This window comes from Poecilia latipinna, unplaced genomic scaffold (assembly GCF_001443285.1).
Source record: "Poecilia latipinna isolate Pla-1442-1.1 unplaced genomic scaffold, P_latipinna-1.0 Scaffold1106, whole genome shotgun sequence".
NCBI lineage: Eukaryota > Metazoa > Chordata > Actinopteri > Cyprinodontiformes > Poeciliidae > Poecilia > Poecilia latipinna.
This window is the reverse complement of record NW_015113722.1, coordinates 142470-150609: the sequence shown is the minus strand read 5'-3', so window position 1 is coordinate 150609 and position 8140 is coordinate 142470. Positions and strand designations below refer to the sequence as shown.

Genomic DNA, 8140 nt, shown 5'->3' with positions numbered 1-8140 from the left:
CTTGGTCAATTGATTTGGACAGCAGGAACTGTGAGCCTTGGGGCTAATCCAATTAAGTAAAACCGGTTCCCACACGACACACATGGACGACCTGAAAGCCTGTAATTGCCAACCTTGTCGTGCCAGTTCCTCCTCTGACCTTGTCTGTTGTTTATTGTGTGTAGGCTGGAAAGTCTTGTTGTTAATATGTAGGGCACAAACAATACGTTTGTTGAGGAATCTTACTGTGATGTAACATGATATCTAAGTCAAGCTACCGGGGTGTAAGATGGAGTTTATCTTATTGTCAGAGTCAAAAGTCATGGATAACAAAGAAGAATGAATTAGGAGGAATTTGGGTCATTTACTTCCAGATGTCTACATGCGCCTTTTTATTGTTGTAACGGTTTATTGTGCCTCATTTTACTACAAATGCATCTAAATGTTTAGTATCCCATTATAAACATGCTTAAACTAAATCCCCCCATATGTTTTATCCAAAGACGTTTATCCATTTACCGTACGTCTGATTGTAGTTTAAATCCGTTCGTGCAATCCTCTCTGCAACTGAAGGGGTTTTAACTCTATTCAAAGAAATACTCGCTACAATTTGGGAGAATTCAAGGCAATGAAACAAAGAGCCCGTGCATGATGTGAACCTGGGCTGAAAGCATGAATAAATGGCTCACTGCAGACTGGTCTTTGTAATAAAAATAGCTGCCAAATTATACCATTTTGTAGAAAAGAAAGAAAACACCACTGGCCTTGGCTTAACCAGAAGAATGCAGCCAAGAGGACACGGGGAGAGCATATAGAGTCAACATCGCATAATCACATGCGACATACAAAGATGCACAAAAGAGCTCGGTTGTACACCAGACTTATTTATAGACCGACAACTTTAGCCATTTATTCTTTGCATCGTGACTGCAACTACGAATTGTAAATCTCGAAATGTGACACCGGCACTCCAACTCGTGGGGCAGTTTTTGTCTCGCTTTACAGGGCAACAGTAGCAGACAAAGAGTTGCAGAAGGTCTGGCTGTGATTGAGGGAAACAGACAGATGTGAGCCAGTACAGTCTCTCATCAGCACTTCTGACGTATAGAGTTGCTATAAACACAACATAACGATAAGACTAAACTACATCCCACAATCAAGCTGCCCTAATAACCACTTTTATCTGGCTCTGCTGTTTGTGCACATAAATTCCTCATCTCTCCCTTCAGTTAAGCTGCAAGCTGTCAAACATCCGGCACTGATGAAAACAAACCAAAGGCAGAGATTTTAATTGTTGTTGCTTCAGCTTTCCTTCCACCCAACGGCCGCGAATGGTTTAATGGATGGATGCATGCATAGGCGGCTATTTCTGCCTTGCTATAATGTGTGGGGCTGTGAAGAGTGTGTATGTGAGTTCAGAGGGATGGGCGTAGGGTTAGATGGGAGAATGAAAAATGACCCCCCAAAAAAAACATAAATAAAGTTGGGTTACGAAAGACACAAACAGAAAGTGGGAGTTATATGTCAACAGTCTTATTGCTGCTCTACATGGCCAAAGACAAAAGTTAGCGCTGCATAATACTGTCTGTTCTTTCCTGGACATTGAAAGTTACTTTCTGAAGCACTCAAGCACTTTCCAAGTACTTGAAGGTTACTTTCCAGAATGCACAAGGCACTATACTGAAAATTTGTGGATGAGAAGTATTCGAACTTCAGCATACATTTTAATATTGCCTCCTTCTAATAAATCTTATTTCCTTTAAGCATCCAGTATCTTCCAGGAAAAGTACCAAAATGGGTTTTAAGAAATACATAGCACTACTGGACACCTACTGGCTAAGTACCCTTTTAAGACCCACTTCATAATACAGCCTAGAACCCAGGAATTTATAGCAAGGTAACCACTAATGCCCAAGAAAGTAACCAGTAAGCTCCAGGAAAGTTCCAGTAAAATGACTGGTAAGCTCAAGAAAGGGACCTTGAAGTTGCAGAAAAGTACCTCATGAGTTTCAAGACTGTAATCATAAAGTTCCATGAACACTAAAGGAGAGTACCCATTAATTCCCTAAAGAAAGCCCGGAGAGCACATAGTTCGATCCAGAAATGACCTTGGACGTTCTGGAAACATGTCAGGTAAACGTAAGCTCCTAGAAAGTTCAGGAATATACTCTTTCTAAATTCTAGAACATACAGGTTAGCTGTATATTCACCTGAAAAGTACATAATACACCCCATCCATCCATTTTCTGAACACCCTTGTCCCTCAGTGGGGTCGGGAGGGGTGCTGGTGCCTATCTCCAGCTAACATTCCGGGCGAGAGGCGGGGCACATCCTGGACAGGTCGCCAGTCTGTCGCAGGGCCATAATACACCCCGTAACATGTAAATCTGTCTGGAACTATGTAGGCATGCACTGAAGCTGACAAGATTCTCCTGTTTCATATCGATATAAAGCTTCCCAAATCAACGATGAATCAGTTAATGGAAGGTGCATCTTTTCTCTTCCTGACTGAAACTTCTTGATGCAGACACGCCAGCCAAGAGAAACTGGAAACCTTTGGTTTCTCTGTACACAGCAGCTAAAACATAATTCAGCAGTTAAGTTGTCTAAGTTTCTTTTCATTTAAACTTCAGGAAGGGTAACAACATTTAAGTAAGTTTGAGATTTTATAAAACCATCAATTCTATTAAAAGTGTTGACTCTGTGGTCTGGACAGGTCCTAACTACTCATTGGCGCTGCTAGAAATCCCCAAGGGTGGACATGCCTCAATCCTCCACAGTTCTGGTCGACACATACAACACTCCTTTATTTCATCTTTCCTCCCAGTAAATGCTGTTTTTACAGACAAGTTCAGGTGAGCTTGCCAAGTGCCAGCTGGCACCTAATAGCTGCTGTATTGGCAGCTGCCACGTCAACACTGAGTGCTGATTAAAATCACATGGTTGCTTCAGCTGATCTTAGTGCTGACTGAACATGAAATATTAGACACATATTGGTACACCAATGCAAGGTCTTAATCGGTGTTTTCATTTAGGACAGTGTTGCCGTTCTGAACTTGATCCAAGCTGCAATAAACTCCGGACAAATAAAACGCAAATAGCTAAATGTACACAAGCGCTTTTGCATGTGGTAAACCGGCAACTTTATGGAATATACATAAACACGTGTGGTTCACAAATAATCTGTGAAAAACAATCTGGCTACTTGACTCGACTTCCTTCACTTCATTGTGCCAAGCGCTCCTCTGTGCAATCCCTAATTCTTGTCCTCCTCTGACATGAAGGCAGTTACTGCTAGGCGGGTCCGGTAAGCACACTCGGGTGGAGTTAACGCCACCAGCGGCTGTAATTTGGTGAGTTCTGTGCCTAAAAAAAGGAACTGCTTGGCAGCTAGTCTTGTGCCGCCAAGCTTCGATGTGGTGGCAAGTTGTCCGGCATTGCAGAGATGAGGCCCAAGTAAAGCTGAGCGGAGGAAAAAGAGTAACACAGATACATGAAAGTAAGGCCAAATGTCTCAGCAGCAGAGAGATTTGGTGAGACCTGAAGGTTCGCACCTGTGGGCAGATGGTTTTTGCTCTAAGAGTACAGATTTTCTGAAGTAAGAATAATAAAGCAGAGAGGCCCTCTAGAAGAATTGAAATAAAAAGCCACTGCTTGGATGCAGCTATTTTAAAATTCAGCCTTCAAAAGAACGAAGGAGAGAACTCGGAGAGAATATGACACAATTAAAACAGAGACATGGACATACAGGGAGTTAGAGAGAACACAGACTGGCAGGTACACAGTGGTCAACCCACAGACTGGCTAATAGGCAGGCAGGGAGGAAGGTCAGGAAATACACACATCACACCATCAATTTCCACTGTCTGACCAATTTTCAGAAAGTCTGACGTGGTGCTGTTTGGGCCCATACAGTCTAAGTATTTAGTTTCATGAATACAGGTTTTGTGAACATTAAAAAAAAAAAAAAGACTAAGTACTTCATCTATGAAGCTGTTTTTTCCCAATTGGTGTTTGGTTTACTGTAACACACCACAATAAAGCATCAACTAACTATGAGTCCAGGACTGGGTTGTGAAATGAGTTGCTTGTTGTACCTTGGAAATATCTTGAATTTGAGTCTTATTGAAAAGTAAAGGTGTATTGATTGAGGGATAAACGTCAGAAAGTGCAATGCAACTTAATTATCACATCCCTTGAGCTGAGTGGAGATTATTTGCGCCATCTAGTGTGCGTGTCGAGAACTGTACAACCAAACTGTAACAGGTTGAGTGGAATAACTGCATACGTTTTTTTCTTATGCAGATATTATTTTCTATCCTCTTCTTTTCTTTTAATTTCCCTTTCTTCTGTTTTCTTTTCTTTTCTTTTATTCTATATTCTTTTCCTCTCTTTTCTTATCTTGTCTTTTCCTTTCCAACAATAGTTCCGAGTTCAGCACGTTTAAACGTAAAGATTTGTTAATGCAATTGCTTCCTCTCTGTAGCATGAATAGCAACATTAAGACGCAGCCTACATTGAAAATAAAGAAAAAATATTAATAATAAAAAAATCTTAATGTGAAGCAATAGATAGAATACCAAAACTAAAATAGCCAAAACTAAAATGTCAGGTCTGAATAAAATCAAACTACTTTAGAAAGTATAAAGTAATCAAACTTCCTACCTTTTTTTGTTGTTGTTGTTGAAGAAATAAGATTTTCACTCCGAAATAAACAGGATAAAGGAGATTTTTTTTCTCTCTCTCTCTCCTTCTCCCCCTTCTCCCTGTGAAGACTTAAAGACGAGCTGCTATATTTTCATCACATTTAGGGATAGTCGCGGTGTCTCCCTCTCACATCCAGTCGCAGCTCCTCTCCCGCACTGCGTTCCTCTGCGAAACGTGTCAGACCACCGCGTGTGCGTCGGGGAATGACTGCGTGTCTGGAGAGTCTAGCCCATAAACTTAACAAGCCAGCCTACTTTCTGGCTTTCGGGGTGGAGGGAAGAATGGGAAGTTGAAAGTTGAGGAAAATTATTTAGTCAAACGCATAATTAAATAAATCTTCACAATCACCCGTTTAGCATAAATGATGTTCACAGAAAATGTGTCCTCAGCTAGTTATCAGACATTAAAACAGTGGGGGTGGGATAAAAGTTACAACCCCCTTTACTCTGTCAACACCAAATAAAATACAGTGAACCCAATTGCCTTCAGAGCTCAGTCATGTGTGGTTCAGTCTTGGGAATAAATCCTGCTGCTTTGCGAAGACATCTAAGATTTGTTAGGCTGCACAGTGAGTCGTTGTTGTTGCCTTGCAGCAAGCAGGTCCTGGGTTCGAATCCCAATATTTTGGTGTTGAGTTTGCATGTTCATCCTGTGCATGTGTGGGTTCTCCCACAATTGGATTTATTCGACCTTAGTTTGTCTTGTTAATCAAGAAACAGTTATTAAATTGTTTCTGTCCGTCAGCATTAAAGTCCTTAGCAGAATTTACATTGGGTCCCCATTCCCGCTTTGCACTATCATTTCAAATTATAGCACCTCAAATGATAAGAGACAGTAAATTTTCCATCTTACTTTGTTAGTCTGGCAGTTGTGTAAACAATACGGCTCTTTGTCAGTTCATTTGAATTGTAAAAAAAACTTTAAATTTCAAATTTTATGAACAAATCAAGAATCTTTGCCATTCATAACTCTTTTAATCAGAGTTAACCACAAATATGAAGTTTTAAGATATAAAATCTGTTGGAGAAATCAAGTCCTCTCCGGTGCCCCCTGCTGGCCCAGCCCCAACAGTTTGCTTATGAAGTTGTCTATCTCTAATTAATGAGAAAGAAGCAACCCACTTTAGTTTTTATACCTCAAGGCCACAATTTTATAAAAGTGTTCTTCACAGAGGTACTTTTTTCCCCCTCTACTCTCATTATCATAGAAACCTGTTTTTTTTTCCAAGAATAACGTCTGATTGTATAAAGAGGTGTTTTCACACATATTTGTAAGATGATTACTGCTGTTATAAAACTGGCCTGCAGAAAGTCTTTCACAACACAGTCCCTGGACGATCTTCAAGGGTGATTGCAGAATAAAACTTTTTTTTCTGTAGGACTGATTCTCAATTTTGAAGTAACTGATTTCTTTTTTCTCTTTCACAGTTTCCTATTTAATCCTTTTTTTTTCTTTTTTTTGCTGGATATCGGTCCATTTCTCTCTCTCTCACTCACTTCCTCCATTCCATCTGGGAACTTTTCCATCCTCACGTAAACACTGTCACACGTATGTTTTCTAGACATTTACACACACCACTTGAATCACTGCTACTCGTATACTGTAGAGTGAAATCAATTTGACATTCATTACTATTTATGCAATTAGACATAGACACACATAGCTGCATTTTGATCTATATGTATATACATATTTTTCTTTTCTGTAGATGTATGCAGACCAGATCAATGCCCCCCAGGGGGTTAATGGCAGTAAAAGTCAGATAAACCCTTTTTTGCAGATGATACTCCGTCTTCCTCTCATTCTCTCCTTTGGGAAGAGAATGTGGATGCAAGTCTTTCTCTTTGCTCGTGTGCATCCTGCTGTGGTTCACTTGATTATGGTGTTAGTCTATAGCTAGAGGGCTTGGCATTCAAATTAAACCCGTTTTGCCCTGTAACACTCGAGCAGCTAACGTGTCTTTAGAGATCAGTGCAACCACTCGCTTTGTCTTGAGTCGGCGCTGCCATTTTGTGTTTTCTATTTGAGGCGAGCAGAAGGAATTATCAAGATTTTCATCTTTGATTCATGGTGATTCATTGAGTGCTAATGAAAGAGTGGCTGCTGTTTAGCACTTTTCAGCAAGCACTTAGCATGCGCTGCAGAAATAGACAAGTTACCCGTTTCTTCTGAACAAAATACATTTTCTCTCTTTTTCAGATATCAACAAAATGAAGGTCTTTGTCGATGAGGGCATTTGTTTCACACCAAAACTTGTTGATATCTGGAACGCAGCACACATACATCTTCATGCATCTGAGTAGTGGATGCAACAGTTTTCTTCAGTTCACAATTTCTAATATGTTGGCCAAATTGTTTTATGTTTTTTCCCCAGGATGTCGCACCAGAAAGTGATGGGGGTTGGGGTGTCGCCTTTAAATAAATCCATAACCAACTCCATTCATGAACTACTAAAACCTCGCAAATGGATGCCATAATTATCTGGGCTTTTGCAAGTGGACATGATAATAATACTGGTGATTATTGTGGTGTTTAGCAAATCGTGTCTTTGATACTAACTGACCTAAACCAGGAAAAGTAATTTAATGTCAGACTCAACAACAAAACCAAACAGCTATGCCACCTATATATTACATCTATCACTATTTAGTTGCAATTGCACTTGAGTGTAGATTAGAATTTAATGCTGAATCTGTAAACTATCCTCCTTACCTTATCTCAAATTATTTGTTTATTCCTTGCAACCGTCCTCATCAGAGAGGGGATTCTTTTGCTGTTTGTTATCCATGTTTTCTCATACTTTTTTATTATTATTATTTTATCAGCTAGCACCCCCTCCAATCCAATAACAAACACAGGAAGCTGCTGTCATGGAGCAGAACAGACAGTACGCTGGAAAGGAGAAGTCTGACACCGCGCTTCGGTCAACCACTTACAAATGGGACCTGGCTTTAGCCCGACATGATGCGAAACAGCTGTTGTGTGCACTTAGCAGTTTGGTAATGTGCGCTACAATGGACAGCGTTCGACATGTCAAACATGTCAGAAATGAAAACTACACCCCGTGCCTGTAGCATCCACTTGAGCAGGAACACCAAAGAAAGTCTCATCTCAACAAGAAGTGTAAAGGAAATGCAGGGTAAGAGCAAATGTGCAATTTCTTAGTCAGTAGTGTGCCATTTACAAAATGACTATACAATTATAGAGACTGGAGATTGCACCAAATATACAAGACTACAGCAGAGGCCTAACATGTGATTACATGCCCAAGCAGAGAAAAAGACAACATGGCATGCGTTTGTCTGCTCATGTAAAATATTCTAAACATACATAGTGCATTGTTTACGCTGTCATCTGCCTCCGTCATTGGCTTTTGTTTTGCAACTCAAACGTCTGTAAGAGACCTTCTGGTCTTTATTTAGAGCTCCAGAAACGAAGCTCTGTGATGAAACCT

At 40.3% G+C, this 8140-nt stretch overlaps 1 protein-coding gene across 1 annotated transcript in view; it reads right to left on the bottom strand.

Moving 5' to 3' along the window:
* Nucleotides 1-4900, bottom strand: part of bgnb (biglycan b) — a 19532-nt gene extending 14632 nt beyond the window's left edge. The window contains exon 1 of the mRNA XM_015052380.1: nt 4645-4900. The gene's annotated coding sequence lies outside the window, so the exon portion shown is untranslated. The remainder of the gene's footprint in view (nt 1-4644) is intronic.
* Between the last annotated feature and the right edge of the window lie 3240 nt (nt 4901-8140).